Source organism: Cololabis saira, chromosome 11 (assembly GCF_033807715.1).
Source record: "Cololabis saira isolate AMF1-May2022 chromosome 11, fColSai1.1, whole genome shotgun sequence".
NCBI lineage: Eukaryota > Metazoa > Chordata > Actinopteri > Beloniformes > Belonidae > Cololabis > Cololabis saira.
The window spans coordinates 11,458,670-11,484,231 of NC_084597.1; the positions used below are offsets into that span (position 1 = coordinate 11,458,670).

Below are 25,562 nucleotides of genomic sequence, written 5' to 3' on the forward strand. Positions count from 1 at the left end.
GGGCAAAAGAGCAGAAGATTCAGGTCTGTGAAATAGTAGCTGGAAATAAGCAAACGTCTACTTGACATATTTTAATAAATTAAATAATTGGAGACTTAAAAACTTGGAGCTGTAGTCTATTAGTCTGTAGCTGTAGTCTCCCATTAGTTACAACTCAAACACAGAGATATTTAAAAGGTGGGATTAGGGCTGGGGATCGATTCAAATATCAAGAATCGATTCAATTCCGATTCTTAAGATTCAGAATCGATTATCACGCTTTGATTTGATCCGATTCGATCCGATATTGATTTGGGTTACTGTTAATAAAACTGTTTTTTCAGCTGTTGCATGAATTATATGACTGTCTAGTTATGCAACATATTACTACTAGTATTATATTGAGATTAAACAGCAAGTATTGCAGCTAATGATGCTGTAAGGACCAATCACCTCCCAGAATGCTGATAGAACTGCTTTCAGAAACATCATGTGGGTCAGAATTACCAAACAGATCCAGGGAGGAAACAGAGGACGGATGAAATCGCTTTTATTTTTTCCCCATTTATGAGAATTTGGTTTTTAACATTTGTGCAAATGTAACCCCAAGACAGTATAATAAAGCAAAGAAATATAGACAATGTATGCAATTATAACTGAAAACTTTAATGTTTTCATACCTTTAAACATATTTAAAGGCAAAAACATGGCACCAGTTATTCTTGTGTCCAAAATATTCCTTTTTTGGGCATAAACAAAAAAGTACCAAAAGTTGTAATGTAATGATGAAAAAAAAAAAAAATATTTTTTTTTTAAATCGATCTTTAGACATATGAATCGATTTTTAGGAATTAATATGAGAATCGATTTAAAATCGGAGAATCGATCTTTTCAACACAGGCCTAGGTGGGATAAGCAATTCCATGTGATTTATATCCTTTTCTCACATTCCTGTTACTTTTCTCACGAGCACGCTATAAAATAACATACAGAACCCAGGTTTCATAAACTGGAAACAAACATTAGCTGCATCTACATTAGCATGGATCCAGGGTCAGACCCAGTAAGACGCAATTGTAACAAGGTCGACTTTCTCTTTTAAGCATAACGTCTCCATGAACAGTGACAGCACCGGTAGGATCCACTGACCAAGCAAACTACTGTATTTTCTGCACTATAAGGTGCACCTAAAAGCCTTTCATTTTCTCAAAAACTGGCAGTGCGCCTTATAATGCGGTGCACCTCATATATGATCATTACAGTAATTTCTGTTACTGTAGTCTGGGGGATTGTGGATACTGTAGTCAGTGTCAGCGAAGTAATGGAGCTAAAAACAGCAGGAATTAGGTCAGGGCGAAATATTAAGTATACTCGATGTATCTCGGCTTCTACTCTGTGCGATGTACAAAATGACTATATCGTGAATATTCAAGTATACATGGTCACACATTTAGTTTAGTTTAGTTTATTTTGGTCATTTACATTTTAAGATGTTTGCATATACACACTGTATATGTACAGTATACACACAGGTATAAATATATATATTTGTACACATTTCCTTTTTTTTTTTTTGACCAAAAAGGTATAGCTGAAGCCTCTTGGCTTATTTTGCCTATCCTTTTCAACAAAAGGCAGACTACAGAAACAAAAGATACTAATAAAACGAAACGAACGAACAAAACAAAGAAAATTAAAGCTGCAAGCAGCGATGAACGGGCCCTCGCACTCACGGCCGCCGCCCCCCATAAGCATATCAGAAATGACACCACCCACGACTTCCTATGTCAAACCATTCAAAAGTTATAGCAGAAAAAAGGGACAACCAATCACAAGAAGGGGCGGGGCTAATTCAGGCCAATGAAGGTCAAGGACTCCATACAGAGTCTGATGACACCACCCACGACTCTCCATGTCAAACCATTCAAAAGTTATAGCAGGAAATAGGGACAACCAATCAAAAGAAGGGGCGGGGCTAATTTTCACCAATTATGGTCAAGGACTCAATACCGAGTCCCATGACACCACCCATGACTCTTTATGTCAAACCATTCAAAAGTTATGGCAGAGAAAAGTTTTCCGGGGGGTGCTGTTGAGCCATTTTGCCACGCCCATTAATGCAAACCATGAAAAATCAAATTTATCACCAGGCCTGGCTTGCATGCAAAATTTGGTGACTTTTGGAGAACTATCAAATATGGACCAATCAGATTAAGGGGGCACGCTTTTTGGCGTCTAGCATCGCCACGGTAACACTTTTGAAAGAGAAAAGTAATGCGCGTAGTCGCGAGATGGAGACGCACATTTTGAGGTATAAGTCACCTGGATGCACGTTACGGTTCGGGCCGTATTAATTGCCGAATGAATGGCATTAATTGCGCCAAAATGACACAATTAATTCAAAATGGCCGACTTCCTGTTCAATTTCGGCCATGGCGCCAAGAGACTTTTCTTTAAGTTGCGACATGATACAGGTGTGTACCGATTTTCGTTCATGTACGTCAAACCGTATTATGGGGCTTGAGGCTCAAAGTTTTTTCCCTCTGAACCAATCAGATGAAGGGTGGGCGCACTTTTTGGTGTCTAGCGTTGCCGCGGTAACGCTTTTAAATGAGAAAAGTAATGTGCGTCGTTGCAGGACAGGGACGCACATATTGATGTAGAAAAAAAAAATTGCTGACAAAAAAGTCTGGATACTGCGGGAATCGAACTCTGATCTCTGACTCCAAAGACGGGAACGTTCTGGCTGAGCTAAGACTCAGCTTCTCATTTCTATTTGACCTACTCACTTAGGAGAGACCAACATATCGATATTTAGTAATGTAAGTCTGGAGCTGTTTTTTCTAATTTTTTTAAATATTTGTAAGTTATAAATATTAGTAAAACCCTACTATTTTAATTATTACTTTTTCTGTAACCATTCTGCCAAGGTTGTAACCGGGCTGAGCTGGGAATATTTCTGACGTCACCACATTACAGGGAGCTGATTGGTCGGGGGGCGGGGCCGTCATCACCCTACTCGCCACTGATTGGTCGGGGGGCGGGGCCGTCATCACCCTATTCGCCACCGATTGGACGGGGGGCGGGGCCGTCATCACCCTCCGCGCCACTGATTGGTCGGGAGGCGGGGCCGTCATCACCCTACTCGCCACCGATTGGTCGGGGGGCGGGGCCAGCAGACGTTTGAATCAGGAAGCGGGAGTCAGCGCGAGAGCGACTGGCGGCTCGTGGCGATTTTATTATAAAAAAGGGACAACCAATCAGAAGAAGGGGCGGGGCTAATTCAGGCCAAAGAAGCTCAAGGACTCATTGCAGAGTCCCTTGACGCCACCTACGACTTCCTATGTCAAACCATTCAAATTTTATAGCAGAAAAAAGGGACAACCAATCAGAAGAAGGGGCGGGGCTAATTCAGGCCAATGAAGGTCAAGGACTCCATACAGAATCTGATGACACCACCCACGACTCTCTATGTCAAACCATTCAAAAGTTATGGCAGAGAAAAGTATTCAATGTGGCGCTGTTGAGCCGTTAGGCCACGCCCATTAATGCAAACCATGAAATATAAAATTTATCACCAGGCCTGGCTTGCATGCAAAATTTGGTGACTTTTGGAGAACTATCAAATATGGACCAATCACATGAAGGGGGGGTGCGCCTTTTGGCGTCTAGCGTCGCCACGGTAACACTTTTGAAAGAGAAAAGTAATGCGTGGTGTCGCAGGATGTAGACGCACATTTTGATGTATAACACACCTGGGTGCACGATACGGTTCGGGCTGAATTAACTCTCGAAGGAATGGCATAAATTTCGCCAAAATGACACAATTTATTCAAAATGGCCGACATCCTGTTCGGTTTTGGCCATGGCTCCAAGAGACTTTTCTTTAAGTTGTGCCATGATACAGGTGTATAGCGATTTTCGTGCATGTACGTCAAACCGTATTGTGGGGCTTGAGGCACAAAGTTTTCCGGGGGGCGCTGTTGAGCCATTTTGCCACGCCCATTAATGCAAACCATGAAATATCAAATTTATCACCAGGCCTGGCTTGCATGCCAAATTTGGTGCCTTTTGGGGAACTATCAAATATGGACCAATCAGATGAAGGGGGGGTGCGCTTGTTGGCGTCGAGCGTCGCCACGGTAACACTTTCGAAAGAGAAAAGTAATGCGTGTAGTCGCAGGATGGAGACGCACATTTTGATGTATAACACATCTGGGTTCACGATACGGTTCGGGCTGAATTAACTCTCGAAGAATGGCATATATTGCTCCAAAATTACGCAATTAATTCAGAATGTTCAAAATGGCCGACTTCCTGTTCGGTTTCGGCCATGGCGCCAAGAGACTTTTCTTTTAGTTGCGACATGATACAGGAGTGTACCAATTTTCGTTCATGTACGTCAAACCGTATTATGGGGCTTGAGGCGCAAAGTTTTTTCTGTCTGAACCAACCAGATGAAGGGTGGGCGCGCTTTTTGGCGTCTAGCGTCGCCACGGTAACGCTTTTGAAAGAGAAAAGTAATGCGTGTGGTCGCAGGAGGGAGACGCACATTTTGATGTATAATACACCTGGGTGCACGTTACGGTTCGGGCTGAATTAACTGCCGAAGGAATGGCATAAATTGCGCCAAAGTGACACGATTAATTCAAAATGGCCGACTTCCTGTTCGGTTTCGGGCATGACGGCAAGAGACTTTTCTTTAAGTTGTCCCATGATACAGGTGTGTACCGATTTTCGTGCATGTACGTCAAACCGTATCGTGGGGCTTGAGGCACAAAGTTTTCAAGGGGGCGCTGTTGAGCCATTTTGCCACGCCCATTAATGCAAACCATTAAATATCAAATTTTTCGCCAGGCCTGACTTGGGTGCAAAATTTGGTGACTTTTTGGGCATGTTAAGGGGGGCAAAAAGGCCATCACTTTGTCAGAAGAAAAAAAAAAAAAAAAATAATAATAATTAAAGCTGCAAGCAGCGATGAACGGGCCCTCGCACTCACGTCCACCGCCCCCCATAAGCATATCAGAAATGACACCACCCACGACTCTCTATGTCAAACCATTCAAAAGTTATAGCAGAAAAAAGGAACAAGCAATCAGAAGAAGGGGCAGGGCTAATTCAGGCCAATGAAGGTCAAGGACTCCATACAGAGTCTGATGACACCACCCACGACTCTCTATGTCAAACCATTCAAAAGTTATGGCAGAAAATCGGGACAACCAATCAGAAGAAGGGGCGGGGCTAATTTTTGCCAATTATGGTCAAGGACTCAATGCCGAGTCCCATGACACCACCCACAACTCTTTATGTCAAACCATTCCAAAGTTATAGCAGAAAATCGGGACAACCAATCAGAAGAAGGGGCGGGGCTAATTAAGGCCAACGAAGCTTAAGAACTCATTACAGAGTCCCATGATACCACCCACGACTTCCTATGTCAAACCATTCAAAAGATATAGCAGAAAAAAGGGACAACCAATCAGAAGAAGGGGCGGGGCTAATTCAGGCCAATGAAGGTCAAGGACTCCATACAGAATCTGATGACACCACCCACGACTCTCTATGTCAAACCATTCAAAAGTTATAGCAGAAAATCGGGACGACCAATCAGCGGAAGGGGCGGGGCTAATTTTCACCAATTATGGTCAAGGACTCAATACTGAGTCCCATGACACCACCCACGACTTCCTATGTCAAACCATTCAAAAGTTATGGCAGAGAAAAGTATTCTAGGGGGCGCTGTTGAGCCGTTAGGCCACGCCCATTAATGCAAACCATGAAATATCAAATGTATCGCCAGGCCTGGCTTGCATGCAAAATTTGGTGACTATCAAATATGGACCAATCAGATGAAGGGGGGGCGCGCCTTTTGGCGTCTAGCGTCGCCATGGTAACACTTTTGAAAGAGAAAAGTAATGCGTGGTGTCGCAGCATGGAGACGCACATTTTGATGTATAACACTCCTGGGTGCACGTTACGGTTCGGGCCGTATTAATTGCCGAAGGAATGGCATAAATTTAGCCAAAATTACACAATTAATTCAAAATGGCCGACTTCCTGTTCGGTTTCGGCCATGGCTCCAAGAGACTTTTCTTTAAGTTGTGCCATGCTACACGTGTGTAGCGATTTTCGTGCATGTACGTCAAACCGTATCGTGGGGCTTGAGGCACAAAGTTTTCCGGGGGGCGCTGTTCAGCCATTTTGCCACGCCCATTAATGCAAACCATGAAATATCAAATTTATCGCCAGGCCCTGCTTGCATGCCAAATTTGGTGCCTTTTGGGGAACTATCAAATATGGACCAATCAGATGAAGGGGGGGCACGCTTGTTGGCGTTTAGCGTCGCCACGGTAACACTTTTGAAAGAGAAAAGTAATGCGCGTAGTCGCAGGATAGAGATGCACATTTTGATGTATAACACATCTGGGTTCATGATACGGTTCGGGCCGTATTAATTCTCAAAGGAATGGCATATATTGCTCCAAAATTACGTGATTCATTCAGAATGTTCAAAATGGCCGACTTCCTGTTCGGTTTCGACCATGGTGCCAAGAGACTTTTCTGTAAGTTGCAACATGATACAGGTGTGTACCGACTTTCGTTCATGTACGTCAAACCGTATTATGGGGCTTGAGGCGCAAAGTTTTTTCTGTCTGAACCAATCAGATGAAGGGTGGGCGCGCTTTTTGGCGTCTAGCCTCGCCACGGTAACGCTTTTGAGAGAGAAAAGTAATGCGTGGTGTCGGAGGATGGAGACGCACATTTTGATGTATAACACACCTGGGTGCTTGTTACGGTTCGGGCCGTATTAACTGCCGAAGGAATGGCATAAATTTCGCCAAAATGACACGACTAATTCAAAATGGCCGACATCCTGTTCGGTTTCGGGCATGACGCCAAGAGACTTTTCTTTAAGTTACGTCATGTTACAGGCATGTACTGATTTTCGTGCATGTACGTCAAACCGTATCGTGGGGCTTGAGGCACAAAGTTTTCAAGGGGGCGCTGTTGAGCCATTTTGCCACGCCCATTAATGCAAACCATTAAATATCAAATTTTTCGCCAGGCCTGGCTTGGGTGCAAAATTTGGTGACTTTTTGGGCACGTTTAGGGGGGCAAAAAGGCCCTCCTTTCGTCAGAAAAATAATAAGAATAATAATAATAATTAAAGCTGCAAGCAGCGATGAACGGGCCCTCGCACTCACGGCCACCGCCCCCCATAAGCATATCAGACATGACACCACCCACGACTTCCTATGTCAAACCATTCAAAAGTTATAGCAGAAAAAAGGGACAACCAATCAGAAGAAGGGGCGAGGCTAATTTTCACCAATTATGGTCAAGGACTCAATACCGAGTCCGATGACACCACCCACGACTCATTATGTCAAACCTTTCAAAAGTTATGGCAGAGAAAAGTATTCTAGGGGGCGCTGTTGAGCCGTTAGCCACGCCCATTAATGCAAACCATGAAATATCAAATTTATCGTCAGGCCTGGCTTGCATGCAAAATTTGGTGACTTTTGGAGAACTATCAAATATGGACCAATCAGATGAAGGGGGGCGCGCTTTTTGGCGTCTAGTGTCGCCACGGTAACGCTTTTGAAAGAGAAAAGTAATGCGTGTCATCGCAAGATGGAGACGCACATTTTGATGTATAACACACCTGGGTGCACGTTACGGTTCGGGCCGTATTAACGGCCGAAGGAATGGCATAAATTGCGCCAAAATTACACAATTAATTCAAAATGGCTGACTTCCTGTTCGGTTTCGGCCATGGTGCCAAGAGACTTTTCCTTAAGTTGCGACATGATACAGGTGTGTAGCGATTTTCGTGCATGTACGTCAAACCGTATTGTGGGGCTCGAGGCACAAAGTTTTCCGGGGGGCGCTGTTGAGCCATTTTGCCACGCCCATTAATGCAAACCATGAAATATCAAATTTATCACCAGGCCTGGCTTGCTTGCAAAATTTGGTGACTTTTGGGGAACTATCAAATATGGACCAATCAGATGAAGGGGGGCGCGCCTTATGGCATCTAGCGTCGCCACGGTAACACTTTTGAAAGAGAAAACTAATGCGCGTAGTCGCAGGATGGAGACGCACATTTTGATGTATAACACATCTGGGTTCACGTTACGGTTCGGGCCGTATTAATTCTCGAAGGAATGGCATATATTGCTCCAAAATTACGCGATTAATTCAGAATGTTCAAAATGGCCGACATTCTGTTCGGTTTCGGCCATGGCGCCAAGAGACTTTTCTTTAAGTTGCGACATGATAAAGATGTGTACCGATTTTCGTTCATGTACGTCAAACCGTATTATGGGGCTTGAGGCGCAAAGTTTTTTCTGTCTGAACCAATCAGATGAACGGTGGGCGCGCTTTTTGGCGTTTAGTGTCGCTACGGTAACGCTTTTGAAAGAGAAAAGTAATGCGTGGTGTCGGAGGAAGGAGACGCACATTTTGATGTATAACACACCTGGGTGCACGTTACGGTTCGGGCCGTATTAACTGCCGAAGGAATGGCATAAATTTCGCCAAAATGACACGACTAATTCAAAATGGCCGACATCCTGTTCGGTTTCGGGCATGACCCCAAGAGACTTTTCTTTAAGTTGGGCCATGATACAGGTTTGTACCGATTTTTGTGCATGTACGTCAAACCGTATCGTGGGGCTTGAGGCACAAAGTTTTCAAGGGGGCGCTGTTGAGCCATTTTGCCACGCCCATTAATGCAAACCATTAAATATAACATTTTTCGCCAGGCCTGACTTGCATGCAAAATTTGGTGACTTTTTGGGGACGTTTAGGGGGGCAAAAAGGCCTTCCTTTTGTCAGAACAATAAGAAGAAGAAGAAGAATAATTCCTGCAATTACAATAGGGCCTTCGCACTGCAAGTGCTCGGGCCCTAATAAACTAGAAAATTTCTGGAAATTTTGATATGGGCATGCCCTACCGCCCATTCGTCCCCTCTTGCTGCTTTGGTTTGGGGCTGCAGTGGTTGTGTTTAGGGTGGTTCTATGTCAGTTTGAGGTGTTTTTACGCTTGTATTTCATTCATTCCTGTGCTCCCAATAGTTATTAATGGGGCGCGCTTTTTGGCATCTAGCGTTGCCACGGTAACGCTTTTGACTGAGAATAGTAATGCCCATCGAGGCAAGATGGAGACGCATCTAACGATGTATGCCTTGCATGGGTGCATGTTCCGGTTCAGGCTATGTTAACGGATAGGTTTTTTTTTTCACCGTGGTACAAAACCCCATCCGAATGAATGGGGCCATTTGGCCTGGATTTTGACATAAAATTTCCTTAAATCCCAGCTTCATGAAATTTGAGTATGTTGAAGTCCACAGCGTGCCGAGTCAGGGGACATTTGTATGATGTCTCTACGATAACCTGTTGCCTAGCAACAAGCGTCCAAATTCAAACAGAAATAAAAAAGAAAATGAAAGGCCAATATCGCAAAAACTGTAATAATTAGCATAATGAGGTTGTAGGGTCTGTTAGTGCCAATCGGGCCGAGTGTTTGAAAGTTTCAACGATGTCTCTACGATAAAGTTCGGCCGAGCAATAAGCGTGGGAATTTTCGCCTTTTTTTTTGCTTTTTGGCAACTAGCGTTGCCACGGTAACCCCTATTACGGAGAAAAGTAATGCCCATCGAGGCATGATGGAGACGCATCTAACGATGTATGCCATGTATGGGTGCATGTTCCGGTTCAGGCTATGTTAACGGATAGGTTTTTTTTTCACCATGGTGAAAAACTCCATCCGAATGAATGGGGCCATTTGGCCTGGATTTTGACATAAAATTTCCTTAAATCCCAGCTTCATGAAATTTGAGTATGTTGAAGTCCACAGCGTGCCGAGTCGGGAAACATTTGTACGATGTCTCTACGATAATCTGTTGCCTAGCAACAAGCGTCCAAAGTCAAACGGAAAAAAAAAAAAAAATGAAAGGTCAATATCACAAAAACTGTAATACTTGGCAAAATAAGGTTGTACGGTCGGTTAGGGACAATCGGGCTGAGTGTTTGAAAGTTTGAACGATGTCTCTACGATAAAGTTTGGCCGAGCAATAAGCGCGGGAATGTTCGCCTTTTTTTTTGCTTTTTGGCAACTAGCGTTGCCACGGTAACCCCTATTACGGAGAAAAGTAATGCCCATCGAGGCATGATGGAGACGCATCCAACGATGTATGCCATGCATGGGTGCACGTTCCGGTTCGGGCCGCATTAACGGACGAAAAAAAGTGCGGAATAAGAATAATAACTAGAAAATTTCTGGAAATTTTGATATGGGCATGCCCTACCGCCCATTCGAGCCCTCTCGCTGCTCTGGTTTGGGGCTGCAGTGTTTGTGTTCGGGGCGTTTTTATGTCAGTTTGAGGTGTTTACGGTTGTATTTCATTCATTCCTGTGCTCCCAATAGCTATTAATGGGGCGCGCTTTTTGCCGTCTAGCGTCCCCACGGTAACGCTTTTGACTGAGAAAAGCAATGGCCATCGAGGCACGATGGAGACGCATCCAACGATGTATGCCATCTATGGGTGCACGTTCCGGTTCAGGCTACGTTAACGGATAGGTTTTTTTTCCACCATGGTTTTAAAAAACCCATCCGAATGAATGGGGCCATTTGGCATGGATTTTACATTAAACTTTCCTTAAATCACAGCTTCACGAAATTTTAATACGTTGAAGGTCACAGCGTGCCGAGTCAGGGAACATTTGTATGATGTCTCTACGATAATCTGTTGCCTAGCAACAAGCGTCCAAAGTCAAACGGAAATTAAAAAAAAAATGAAAGGTCAATATCACAAAAACTTAAAAAAATGGCATAATGAGGTTCTAGGCTCCGTTAGTGCCAATCGGGCCGAGTGTTTGAAAGTTTGAACTATGTCTCTACGATAAAGTCCGGCCGAGCAATAAGCGTCTGAATTTTCGCCTTTTTTTTTGGCTTTTTGGCATCTAGCGTTGCCACGGTAGCACTTTTGACTGAAAAAAGTAATGCCCATCGAGGCACGATGGAGACGCATCCAACGATATATGCCATGCATGGGTGCACATTGCGGTCCGAGCAGTATTAACAGATTGTTTATTCACATGCTCTCCCATACAAATGCATAGGTTTTTGTTGCCATGGTAACAAGCCCCATAGGATAGAATGGGACAATTTGGCTTTAATATCTCAAAAGCTGTAAACGACAGCGTAATGAGACCTCAGTATGTTGTAGTCCACATCAACCTGAGTCTTTTAACGTTGGAACAAAGTCTCTGCGATACCGCGTTGCCGCGCAACAAGCATCCGAAGTTCCGTTAGCATCAAAATGAACAATGTGGAATATCTCAAAAACCGTAATAGCAAGCATGACGAGACTAAAATATGTTGCAGTACAAAGCGTCCCGGGTTTGTCAATGTTGTAATGATGTCTGTACGATAAACCGTTGCCTAGCAACAAGCGTCCAAAATAAAATAGATTTTTTTTTTAAATTGAAAGTTAAATATCGCAAAAACCGTAATAAGTAGCATAATGAAGTTTTATGGTCCTTTAGTGACTATCGGGCCGAGTGTTTGAAAGTTTGAACGATGTCTCTACGGTAAAGTTCGGCCGAGCAATAAGCGTGGGAATTGTCGCCTTTTTTTTTGCTTTTTGGCAACTAGCGTTGCCACGGTAACCCCTATTACGGAGAAAAGTAATGCCCATCGAATCACGATGGAGACGCATCCAACGATGTATGCCATGCATGGGTGCACGTTGCGGTTCGGGCCGTATTAACGGACGAAAAAAAGTGCGGAATAAGAATAATAATAATAATAATAATAACTAGAAAATTTCTGGAAATTTTGATATGGGCATGCCCTACCGCCCATTCGTCCCCTCTCGCTGCTTTGGTTTGGGGCTGTAGTGGTTGTGTTTAGGGTGGTTCTATGTCAGTTTGAGGTGTTTTTACGCTTGTATTTCATTAATTCCTGTGCTCCCAATAGTTATTAATGGGGCGCGCTTTTTGGCATCTAGCGTTGCCACGGTAATGCTTTTGACTGAGAATAGTAATGTCCATCGAGGCAAGATGGAGACGCATCTAACGATGTATGCCGTGCATGGGTGCATGTTCCGGTTCAGGCTATGTTAACGGATAGGTTTTTTTTTTTCACCATGGTACAAAACCCCATCCGAATGAATGGGGCCATTTGGCCTGGATTTTGACATAAAATTTCCTTAAATCCCAGCTTCATGAAATTTGAGTATGTTGAAGTCCACAGCGTGCCGAGTCAGGGGACATTTGTACGATGTCTCTACGATAACCTGTTGCCTAGCAACAAGCGTCCAAATTCAAACAGAAATTTAAAAAAAAATTAAAGGTCAATATCGCGAAAACTGTAGTAATTAGCATAATGAGGTTGTAGGGTCCGTTGGTGCCAATCGGGCCGAGTGTTTGAAAGTTTCAACAATGTCTCTACGATAAAGTTCGGCCGAGCAATAAGCGTCCGAATTTTCGCCTTTTTTTTTTGCTTTTTGGTGTCTAGCGTTGCCACGGTAACACTTTTGACTGAGAATAGTAATGCCCATCGAGGCAAGATGGAGACGCATCTAACAATGTATGCCGTGCATGGGTGCATGTTCCGGTTCAGGCTACGTTAACGGATAGGTGTTTTTTTCACCATGGTACAAAACCCCATCCGAATGAATGGGGCCATTTGGCCTGGATTTTGACATAAAATTTCCTTAAATCCCAGCTTCATGAAATTTGAGTATGTTGAAGTCCACAGCGTGCCAAGTCAGGGGACATTTGTACGATGTCTCTATGATAACCTGTTGCCTAGCAACAAGCGTCCAAATTCAAACAGAAATTTAAAAAAAAATGAAAGGTCAATATCGCGAAAACTGTAGTAATTAGCATAATGAGGTTGTAGGGTCCGTTAGTGCCAATCGGGCCGAGTGTTTGAAAGTTTCAACCATGTCTCTACGATAAAGTTCGGACGAGCAATAAGCGTCCTAATTTTCGCCTTTTTCTTTGCTTTTTGGCGTCTAGCGTTGCCACGGTAACACTTTTTACTGAGAAAAGTAATGCCCATCAAGGAACGATGGAGACGCATCCAACGATGTATGCCATGTATGGGTGCATGTTCCGGTTCAGGCTATGTTAACGGATAGGTTTTTTTTTCACCATGGTAAAAAACTCCATCCGAATGAATGGGGCCATGTGACCTGGATTTTGACATAAAATTTCCTTAAATCCCAGCTTCATGAAATTTGAGTATGTTGAAGTCCACAGCGTGCCGAGTCGGGAAACATTTGTACGATGTCTCTACGATAACCTGTTGCCTAGCAACAAGCGTCCAAAGTCAAACGGAAAAAAAAAAAAAAATGAAAGGTCAATATCACAAAAACTGTAATACTTGGCATAATAAGGTTGTACGGTCGGTTAGGGACAATCGGGCTGAGTGTTTGAAAGTTTGAACGATGTCTCTACGATAAAGTTCGGCCGAGCAATAAGCGTGGGAATTTTCGCCTTTTTTTTTGCTTTTTGGCAACAAGCGTTGCCACGGTAACCCCTATTACGGAGAAAAGTAATGCCCATCGAGGCATGATGGAGACGCATCCAACGATGTATGTCATGCATGGGTGCACGTTCCGGTTCGGGCCGCATTAACGGACGAAAAAAAGTGCGGAATAATAAGAAAAGGGAAACCTTTTCTAGATACTAATATATCGCCTTCATTTTCATGTTTTTCCTCGTTTTTCCGGCCGTGTTTTAGTTTTTGGGGATTTTTTTTTTCCACATCCGAGCGGGGTCATGCTGTACACCCGCTGGTGCGCAGTGGGACTTTTGCGACTTTAGCTTGTTAGCAAAATGCTAGCAACATTGCCCTTTGGGCCATTCTGGACGATTGCAATATGGTCATGCCACTACTTGGCATGCCCATAACTAGAAAATTTCTGGAAATTTTGATATGGGCATGCCCTACCGCCCATTCGTCCCCTCTTGCCGCTTTGGTTTGGGGCTGCAGTGGTGGTGTTTAGGGTGGTTCTATGTCAGTTTGAGGTGTTTTTACGCTTGTATTTCATTCATTCCTGTGCTCCCAATAGTTATTAATGGGGCGCGCTTTTTGGCATCTAGCGTTGCCACGGTAACGCTTTTGACTGAGAATAGTAATGCCCATCGAGGCAAGATGGAGACGCATCTAACGATGTATGCCGTGCATGGGTGCACGTTCCGGTTCAGGCTACGTTAACGGATAGGTTTTTTTTTTCACCGTGGTACAAAACCCCATCCGAATGAATGGGGCCATTTGGCCTGGATTTTGACATAAAATTTCCTTAAATCCCAGCTTCATGAAATTTGAGTATGTTGAAGTCCACAGCGTGCCGAGTCAGGGGACATTTGTACGATGTCTCTACGATAACCTGTTGCCTAGCAACAAGCGTCCAAATTCAAACAGAAATAAAAAAGAAAATGAAAGGCCAATATCGCAAAAACTGTAATAATTAGCATAATGAGGTTGTAGGGTCTGTTAGTGCCAATCGGGCCGAGTGTTTGAAAGTTTCAACGATGTCTCTACGATAAAGTCCGGCCGAGCAATAAGCGTCCGAATTTTTGCCTTTTTTTTTGCTTTTTGGCGTCTAGCGTTGCCACGGTAACACTTTTTACTGAGAAAAGGAATGCCCATCGAGGAACGATGGAGACGCATCCAACGATGTATGCCATGTATGGGTGCATGTTCCGGTTCAGGCTATGTTAAAGGATAGGTTTTTTTTTCACCATGGTACAAAACCCCATCCGAATGAATGGGGCCATGTGGCCTGGATTTTGACATAAAATTTCCTTAAATCCCAGCTTCATGAAATTTCAGTATGTTGAAGTCCACAGCGTGCCGAGTCGGGAAACATTTGTACGATGTCTCTACGATAACCTGTTGCCTAGCAACAAGCGTCCAAAGTCAAACGGAAAAAAAAAAGAAAATGAAAGGTCAATATCACAGAAACTGTAATACTTGGCATAATGAGCTTGTACGTACCATTAGGGACAATCGGGCCGAGTGTTTGAAAGTTTGAACGATGTCTCTACGATAAAGTTCGGCCGAGCAATAAGCGTGGGAATTTTCGCCTTTTTTTTTGCTTTTTGGCAACTAGCGTTGCCACGGTAACCCCTATTACGGAGAAAAGTAATGCCCATCGAGGCATGATGGAGACGCATCCAACGATGTATGCCATGCATGGGTGCACGTTCCGGTTCGGGCCGTATTAACGGACGAAAAAAAGTGCGGAATAAGAATAATAATAAGAAAAGGGAAACCTTTTCTAGATACTAATATATCGCCTTCATTTTCATGTTTTTCCTCGTTTTTCCGGCCGTGTTTTAGTTTTTGGGGATTTTTTTTTTCCACATCCGAGCGGGGTCATGCTGTACACCCGCTGGTGCGCAGTGGGACTTTTGCGACTTTAGCTTGTTAGCAACATTGCCTTTTGGGCCATTCTGGACGATTGCAATATGGTCATGCCATTACTTGGCATGCCCATAATAAAAAGAAAAGGGAAACCTTTTCTAGATACTAATATATCGCCTTCATTTTCATGTTTTTCCTCGTTTTTCCGGCCGTGTTTCACTTTTTGGGGATTTTTTTTTTCCACATCAGAGCGGGGTCATGCTCTACACCCGCTGGTGCGCTGTGGGACTTTTGCGACTTTAGCTTGTTAGCAAAATGCTAGCAACATTGCCTTTTGGGCCATTCTGGACGATTGCAATATGGTCATGCCACTACTTGGCATGCCCATAATTAAAGCTGCAAGCAGCGATGAACGGGCCCTCGCACTCACGGCCGCCGCCCCCATAAGCATATCAGAAATGACACCACCCACGACTTCCTATGTCAAACCATTCAAAAGTTCTAGCAGAAAAAAGGGACAACCAATCACAAGAAGGGGCGGGGCTAATTCAGGCCAATGAAGGTCAAGGACTCCATACAGAGTCTGATGACACCACCCACGACTCTCCATGTCAAACCATTCAAAAGTTATAGCAGGAAATAGGGACAACCAATCAAAAGAAGGGGCGGGGCTAATTTTCACCAATTATGGTCAAGGACTCAATACCGAGTCCCATGACACCACCCATGACTCTTTATGTCAAACCATTCAAAAGTTATGGCAGATAAAAGTATTCTAGGGGGCGCTGTTGAGCCGTTAGGCCACGCCCATTAATGCAAACCATGAAATATCAAATGTATCGCCAAGTCTGACTTGCATGCAAAATTTGATTACTTTTGGAAAACTATCAAATATGGACCAATCAGATGAAGGGGACGAGCGCTTTTTCACGTCTAGCGTCGCCACGGTAACACTTTTGAAAGAGAAAAGTAATGTGCGTCGTCGCAGGAAAGAGACGCACATCTTGATGTAAAAAAAACACAAAATTTGCTTACAAAATTTTCAGCATCCTGCCAGGCTCGAACTCCCAACCACCGGCACCAAAGACCACAATGATCTGGCTGAGCTATATCTCAGCTCATACATCACTTTGACTTACTGGCTTAGGACAGACCAAGATAGCGATATTATGTCTAGAACTTTTTTTTCCTAATTTTTTAAATATTTGTAAGGTATAAATATTAGTAAAACACTACTATTTTATTATTACTTTTTCTGTAACCATTCTACCGAGGTTATAACCGGGCTGAGCACGGGACTGTTTCTAACGTCACCACATTACAACAGCTGATTGGTCGGGGGGCGGGGCCGTCATCACCCTACTCGCCACTGATTGGTCGGGGGGCGGGGCCGTCATCACCCTACTCGCCACTGATTGGTCGGGGGGCGGGGCCGGCAGACGTTTGAATCAGGAAGCGGGAGTCAAACCATTAAAAAGTTATAGCAGAAAAAAGGGACAACCAATCAGAAGAAGGGGCGGGGCTAATTAAGGCCAACGAAGCTTAAGGACTCATTACTGAGTCCCATGACACCACCCACAACTTCCTATGTCAAACCATTCAAAAGTTATGGCAGATAAAAGTATTCTAGGGGGCGCTGTTGAGCCGTTAGGCCACGCCCATTAATGCAAACCATGAAATATCAAATGTATCGCCAAGTCTGACTTGCATGCAAAATTTGATTACTTTTGGAGAACTATCAAATATGGACCAATCAGATGAAGGGGGGGGCGCGCCTTTTGGCGTCTAGCGTCGCCACGGTAACACTTTCGAAAGAGAAAAGTAATGCGTGTAGTCCCAGGATGGAGACGCACATTTTGATGTATAACACACCTGGGTGCACATTACGGTTCGGGCCGTATTAATTGCCGAAGGAATGGCATAAATTGCGCCAAAATTACACAATTAATTCAAAATGGCCGACTTCCTGCTCGGTTTCGGCCATGGCTCCAAGAGACTTTTCTTGAAGTTGTGCCATGATACAGGTGTGTAGCGATTTTCGTGCATGTACGTCAAACCGTATCGTGGGGCTTGAGGCACAAAGTTTTCCGGGGGGCGCTGTTGAGCCATTTTGCCACGCCCATTAATGTAAACCATAAAATATCAAATTTACCGCCAGGCCTGGCTTGCATGCCAAATTTGGTGCCTTTTGGGGAACTATCAAATATGGACCAATCAGATGAAGGGGGGGTGCGCTTGTGGGCGTCTAGCGTCGCCACGGTAACACTTTTGAAAGAGAAAAGTAATGCGTGTAGTCGCAGGATGGAGACGCACATTTTGATGTATAACACATCTGGGTGCACGATACGGTTCGGGCCGTATTAATTCTCGAAGGAATGGCATATATTGCTCCAAAATTACGCGATTAATTCAGAATGTTCAAAATGGCCGACTTCCTGTTCGGTTTCGGCCATGGCGCCAAGAGACTTTTCTTTAAGTTGCGACATGATACAGGTGTGTACCGATTTTCGTTCATGTACGTCAAAGCGTATTATGGGGCTTGAGGCGCAAAGTTTTTTCGGTCTGAACCAATCAGATGAAGGGTGGGCGCGCTTTTTGTCGTCTAGCGTCGCCACGGTAACGCTTTTGAAAGAGAAAAGTAATGCGTGGTGTCGGAGGATGGAGACGCACATTTTGATGTATAACACACTTGGGGGCACGTTACGGTTCGGGCCGTATTAACTGCCGAAGGAAGGGCATAAATTGCGCCAAAATTACACAATTAATTCAAAATGGCCGACTTCCTGTTCGGTTTCGGGCATGGCTCCAAGAGACTTTTCTTGAAGTTGTGCCATGATACAGGTGTGTAGCGATTTTCGTACATGTACGTCAAACCGTATCGTGGGGCTTGAGGCACAAAGTTTTCAAGGGGGCGCTGTTGAGCCATTTTGCCACGCCCATTAATGCAAACCATTAAATATCAAATTTTTCGCCAGGCCTGACTTGCATGCAAAATTTGGTGACTTTTTGGGCACGTTTAGGGGGGCAAAAAGGCCCTCCTTTCGTCAGAAAAATAATAATAATAATAATTAAAGCTGCAAGCAGCGATGAACGGGCCCTCGCACTCACGGCCACATAAGCATATCAGAAAAGACACCACCCACGACTTCCTATGTCAAACCATTCAAAAGTTATAGCAGAAAAAAGGGACAACCAATCAGAAGCAGGGGCGGGGCTAATTCAGGCCAATGAAGGTCAAGGACTCCATACAGAATCTGATGACACCACCCACGACTCTCTATGTCAAACCATTCCAAAGTTATAGCAGAAAATCGGGACAACCAATCAGAAGAAGGGGCGGGGCTAATTAAGGCCAACGAAGCTTAAGAACTCATTACAGAGTCCCATGACACCACCCAAGACTTCCTATGTCAAACTATTCAAAAGTTATAGCAGAAAAAAGGGACAACCAATCAGAAGAAGGGGCGGGGCTAATTTAGGCCAATGAAGGTCAAGGACTCCATAAAGAATCTGATGACCCCACCCACGACTCCCTATGTCAAACCATTCCAAAGTTATAGCAGAAAATCGGGACAACCAATCAGAAGAAGGGGCGGGGCTAATTAAGGCCAACGAAGCTTAAGGACTCATTACAGAGTCCCATGACACCACCCACAACTTCCTATGTCAAACCATTCAAAAGTTATGGCAGATAAAAGTATTCTAGGGGGCGCTGTTGAGCCGTTAGGCCACGCCCATTAATGCAAACCATGAAATATCAAATTTATCGCCAAGTCTGGCTTGCGTGCAAAATTTGGTGACTTTTGGAGAACTATCAAATATGGACCAATCACATGAAGGGCGGGCGCGCCTTTTGGCGTCTAGCGTCGCCACGGTAACACTTCTGAAAGAGAAAAGTAATGCGTGGTGTCACAGGATGTAGACGCACATTTTGATGTATAACACACCTGGGTGCACGTTACGGTTCGGGCTGAATTAACTGCCGAAGGAATGGCATAAATTTCGCCAAAATGACACAATTTATTCAAAATGGCCGACATCCTGTTCGGTTTCGGCCATGGCTCCAAGAGACTTTTCTTTAAGTTGTGCCATGATACAGGTGTGTAGCGATTTTCGTGCATGTACGTCAAACCGTATTGTGGGGCTTGAGGCACAAAGTTTTCCGGGGGGCGCTGTTGAGCCATTTTGCCACGCCCATTAATGCAAACCATGAAATATCAAATTTATCGCCAGGCCTGGCATGCATGCCAAATTTGGTGCCTTTTGGGGAACTATCAAATATGGACCAATCAGATGAAGGGGGGGTGCGCTTGTTGGCGTCTAGCGTCGCCACGGTAACACTTTTGAAAGAGAAAAGTAATGCGTGTAGTCGCAGGATGGAGACGCACATTTTGATGTATAACACACCTAGGTTCACGATACGGTTCGGGCTGAATTAACTCTCGAAGGAATGGCATAAATTGCGCCAAAGTGACACGATTAATTCAAAATGGCCGACTTCCTGTTCGGTTTCAGGCATGACGCCAGAGACTTTTCTTTAAGTTGTCCCATGATACACGTGTGTACCGATTTTCGTGCATGTACGTCAAACCGTATCGTGGGGCTTGAGGCACAAAGATTTCAAGGGGGCGCTGTTGAGCCATTTTACCACGCCCATTAATGCAAACCATTAAATATCAAATTTTTCGCCAGGCCTGACTTGGGTGCAAAATTTGGTGACTTTTTGGGCATGTTAAGGGGGGCAAAAAGGCCATCACTTTGTCAGAAGAAAAAAAAAATAATAATAATAATAATTAAAGCTGCAAGCAGCGATGAACGGGCCCTCGCACTCACTGCCACCGCCCCCATAAGCATATCAGAAATGACACCACCCACGACTTCCTATGTCAAACCATTCAAAAGATATAGCAGAAAAAAGGGACAACCAATCAGAAGAAGGGGCTGGGCTAATTCAGGCCAATGAAGGTCAAGGACTCCATACAGAATCTGATGACACCACCCACGACTCTCTATGTCAAACCATTCAAAAGTTATAGCAGAAAATCGGGACGACCAATCAGAAGAAGGGGCGGGGCTAATTTTCACCAATTATGGTCAAGGACTCAATACTGAGTCCCATGACACCACCCACGACTCTTTATGTCAAACCTTTCAAAAGTTATGGCAGAGAAAAGTATTCTAGGGGGCGCTGTTGAGCCGTTAGGCAACGCCCATTAATGCAAACCATGAAATATCAAATTTATCACCAGGCCTGGCCTGCATGCAAAATTTGGTGACTTTTGGAGAATTATCAAATATGGACCGATCAGATGAAGGGAAGGCGCGCTTTTTCGCGTCTAGCGTCGCCACGGTAACACTTTTGAAAGAGAAAAGTAATGTGCGTCGTCGCAGGACAGAGACGCACATTTTGATGTAAAAAAAAAAAAAAAATTGCTGACAAAATTTTCGGCATCTAGCCAGGCTCAAACTCCCGACCTCTGGCACCAAAGACCGATATGCTCTGGGTGAGCTATGTCTCAGCCATTCCTTTCGCTTTGACTTACTGGCTTAGGAGAGACCAACATAGCAATAAAATGTGTGGAACTTTTTTTCCTAATTTTTAAATATTTGTAAGGTATAAATATTAGTAAAACACTACAATTTCATTTATTACTCTTTCTACCGAGGTTCTAACCGGGCTGAGCACGGGACTATTTCTGACGTCACCACATTACAACAGCTGATCGGTCGGGGGGCGGGGCCGTCATCACCCTACTCGCCACTGATTGGTCGGGGGGCGGGGCCGTCATCACCCTACTCGCCACTGATTGGTCGGGGGGCGGGGCCGTCATCACCCTACTCGCCCCTGATTGGTCGGGGGGCGGGGCCGGCAGACGTTTGAATCAGGAAGCGGGAGTCAAACCATTAAAAAGTTATAGCAGAAAAAAGGGAAAACCAATCAGAAGAAGGGGCGGGGCTAATTAAGGCCAACGAAGCTTAAGGATTCATTACAGAGTCCCATGACACCACCCACAACTTCCTATGTCAAACCATTCAAAAGTTATGGCAGATAAAAGTATTCTAGGGGGCGCTGTTGAGCCGTTAGGCCACGCCCATTAATGCAACCCATGAAATATCAAATTTATCGCCAAGTCTGGCTTGCATGCAAAATTTGGTGACTTTTGGAGAACTATCAAATATGGACCAATCACATGAAGGGGGGGCGCGCCTTTTGTTTGTTTTTTCGTAATTTTTAAAATATTTGTAAGATATAAATATTAGTAAAACCCCACTATTTGTGCTTTTGTGAATAGCATGTTCCAGTCTTTACTTCCTAGACACACACACTGCATGGAAGGGAGCGTTTGATTTATTGTTCACATAAACTTACTTTTATTTTTTCACAACCAAACCACGCACTTTATTTATGTCATTTGCACCGGGCAAGGACAAAAAATAAATGATTCCACCAAAATTGAAGAGATTTTTGTGGTTGGCTGACACATTACCAGCATATTTCAAATATGTCAAACCATTCAAAAGTTATAGTCAGAAAATATGGACAACCAATCAGAAGAAGGGGCGTGGCTAATTAAGGCCAACGAAGCTTAAGGACTCTTTACAGAGTCCCATGACACCACCCACGACTCTCTATGTTAAACCATTCCAAAGTTATAGCAGAAAATCGGGACAACCAATCAGAAGAAGGGGCGGGGCTAATTAAGGCCAACGAAGCTTAAGGACTCATCACAGAGTCCCATGACACCACCCACAACTCTCTATGTCAAACCATTCAAAAGTTATGGCAGAGAAAAGTTTTCTAGGGGGCGCTGTTGAGCCATTAGGCCACGCCCATTAAGACCAACATAGCGATAAAATGTCTGGAACTTTTTTTTCCTAATTTTTTAAATATTTGTAAGGTATAAATATTAGTAAAACACTACTATTTTTATTACTTTTTCTGTAACCATTTACCGAGGTTCTAACCGGGCTGAGCACGGGTCTATTTCTGACGTCACCATATTACAGGCAGCTGATTGATCGGGGAGCGGGGCCGTCACCTACTCGCCACTGATTGGTCGGGGGGCGGGGCCGTCATCACCCTACTCGCCACTGATTGGTCGGGGGGCGGGGCCGTCATCACCCTACTCGCCACTGATTGGTCGGGGGGCGGGGCCGTCATCACCCTACTCGCCACTGATTGGTCGGGGGGCGGGGCCGGCAGACGTTTGAATCAGGAAGCGGGACTCTCTATGTCAAACCATTCCAAAGTTATAGCAGAAAATCGGGACAACCAATCAGAAGAAGGGGCGGGGCTAATTAAGCCCAACGAAGCTTACAGAGTCCCATGACACCAACCACGACTTCCTATGTCAAACCATTCAAAAGTTATGGCAGATAAAAGTATTCTAGGGGGCGCTGTTGAGCCGTTAGGCCACGCCCATTAATGCAAACCATGAAATATCAAAGTTATCACCAAGTCTGGCTTGCATGCAAAATTTGGTGACTTTTGGAGAACTATCAAATATGGACCAATCACATGAAGGGGGGGCGCGCCTTTTGGCGTCTAGCGTCGCCACTGTAACACTTTTGAAAGAGAAAAGTAATGCGTGGTGTCGCAGGATGTAGACGCACATTTTGATGTATAACACACCTGGGTGCACGTTACGGTTCGGGCTGAATTAACTGCCGAAGGAATGGCATAAATTTCGCCAAAATGATACAATTTATTCAAAATGGCCGACATCCTGTTCGGTTTCGGCCATGGCTCCAAGAGACTTTTCTTTAAGTTGTGCCATGATACAGGTGTGTAGCGATTTTCGTGCATGTACGTCAAACCGTATTGTGGGGCTTGAGGCACAAAGTTTTCCGGGGGGCGCTGTTGAGCCATTTTGCCACGCCCATTAATGCAAACCATGAAATATCAAATTTATCGCCAGGCCTGGCTTGCAGGCCAAATTTGGTGCCTTTTGGGGAACTATCAAATATGGACCAATCAGATGAAGGGGGGGTGCGCTTGTTGGCGTCTAGCGTCGCCACGGTAACACTTTTCAAAGAGAAAAGTAATGCGTGTAGTCGCAGGATGGAGACGCACATTTTGATGTATAACACATCTGGGTTCACGATACGGTTCGGGCTGAATTAATTCTCGAAGGAATGGCATATATTGCTCCAAAATTACGCGATTAATTCAGAATGTTCAAAATGGCCGACTTCCTGTTCGGTTTCGGCCATGGCGCCAAGAGACTTTTCTTTTAGTTGCGACATGATACAGGAGTGTACCGATTTTCGTTCAGGTACGTCAAACCGTATTATGGGGCTTGAGGCGCAAAGTTTTTTCTGTCTGAAGCAACGAGATGAAGGGTGGGCGCGCTTTTTGGCGTCTAGCGTCGCCACGGTAACGCTTTTGAAAGAGAAAAGTAATGCGTGTGGTCGCAGGAGGGAGACGCACATTTTGATGTATAACACACCTGGGGGCACGTTACGGTTCGGGCTGAATTAACTTTCGAAGGAATGGCATAAATTTCGCCAAAATGACACGATTAATTCAAAATGGCCGACTTCCTGTTCGGTTTCGGCCATGTCGCCAAGAGACTTTTGTTTAAGTTGTCCCATGATACAGGTGTGTACCGATTTTCGTGCATGTACGTCAAACCGTATCGTGGGGCTTGAGGCACAAAGTTTTCAAGGGGGCGCTGTTGAGCCATTTTACCACGCCCATTAATGCAAACAATTAAATATCAAATTTTTCGCCAGGCCTGACTTGGGTGCAAAATTTGGTGACTTTTTGGGCATGTTAAGGGGGGCAAAAGGGCCATCACTTTGTCAGAAGAAAAATAATAATTAAAGCTGCAAGCAGCGATGAACGGGCCCTCGCACTCACGGCCGCCGCCCCCCATAAGCATATCAGAAATGACACCACCCTCGACTTCCTATGTCAAACCATTCAAAAGTTATAGCAGAAAAAAGGGACAACCAATCACAAGAAGGGGCGGGGCTAATTCAGGCCAATGAAGGTCAAGGACTCCATACAGAGTCTGATGACACCACCCACGACTCTCCATGTCAAACCATTCAAAAGTTATAGCAGGAAATAGGGACAACCAATCAAAAGAAGGGGCGGGGCTAATTTTCACCAATTATGGTCAAGGACTCAATACCGAGTCCCATGACACCACCCATGACTCTTTATGTCAAACCATTCAAAAGTTATGGCAGAGAAAAGTTTTCCGGGGGATGCTGTTGAGCCATTTTGCCACGCCCATTAATGCAAACCATGAAATATCAAATTTATCACCAGGCCTGGCTTGCATGCAAAATTTGGTGACTTTTGGAGAACTATCAAATATGGACCAATCAGATTAAGGGGGCTCGCTTTTTGGCGTCTAGCATCGCCACGGTAACACTTTTGAAAGAGAAAAGTAATGCGCGTAGTCGCAAGATGGAGACGCACATTTTGAGGTATAAGTCACCTGGATGCACGTTACGGTTCGGGCCGTATTAATTGCCGAAGGAATGGCATTAATTGCGCCAAAATTACACAATTAATTCAAAATGGCCGACTTCCTGTTCAATTTCGGCCATGGCGCCAAGAGACTTTTCTTTAAGTTGCGACATGATACAGGTGTGTACCGATTTTCGTTCATGTACGTCAAACCGTATTATGGGGCTTGAGGCTCAAAGTTTTTTCCCTCTGAACCAATCAGATGAAGGGTGGGCGCACTTTTTGGTGTCTAGCGTTGCCGCGGTAAAGCTTTTAAATGAGAAAAGTAATGTGCGTCGTTGCAGGACAGGGACGCACATATTGATGTAGAAAAAAAAAAAATTGCTGACAAAAAAGTCTGGATACTGCGGGAATCGAACTCTGATCTCTGACTCCAAAGACGGGAACGCTCTGGCTGAGCTAAGACTCAGCTTCACATTTCTACTTGACCTACTGAATTAGGAGAGACAAACATATCGATATTTAGTAATGTAAGTCTGGAGCTGTTTTTTCTAATTTTTTTAAATATTTGTAAGTTATAAATATTAGTAAAACCCTACTATTTTAATTATTACTTTTTCTGTAACCATTCTGCCAAGGTTGTAACCGGGCTGAGCTGGAATATTTCTGACGTCACCACATTACAGGGAGCTGATTGGTCGGGGGGCGGGGCCGTCATCACCCTACTCGCCACCGATTGGTCGGGGGGCGGGGCCGTCATCACCCTCCGTG

General features: G+C 44.4%; 1 protein-coding gene across 1 annotated transcript in view; it reads right to left on the bottom strand.

The window, feature by feature from the left end:
- pcsk5a (proprotein convertase subtilisin/kexin type 5a) overlaps positions 1 to 25,562 on the bottom strand; it is a 93,827-nt gene that overhangs the window by 21,382 nt on the left and 46,883 nt on the right.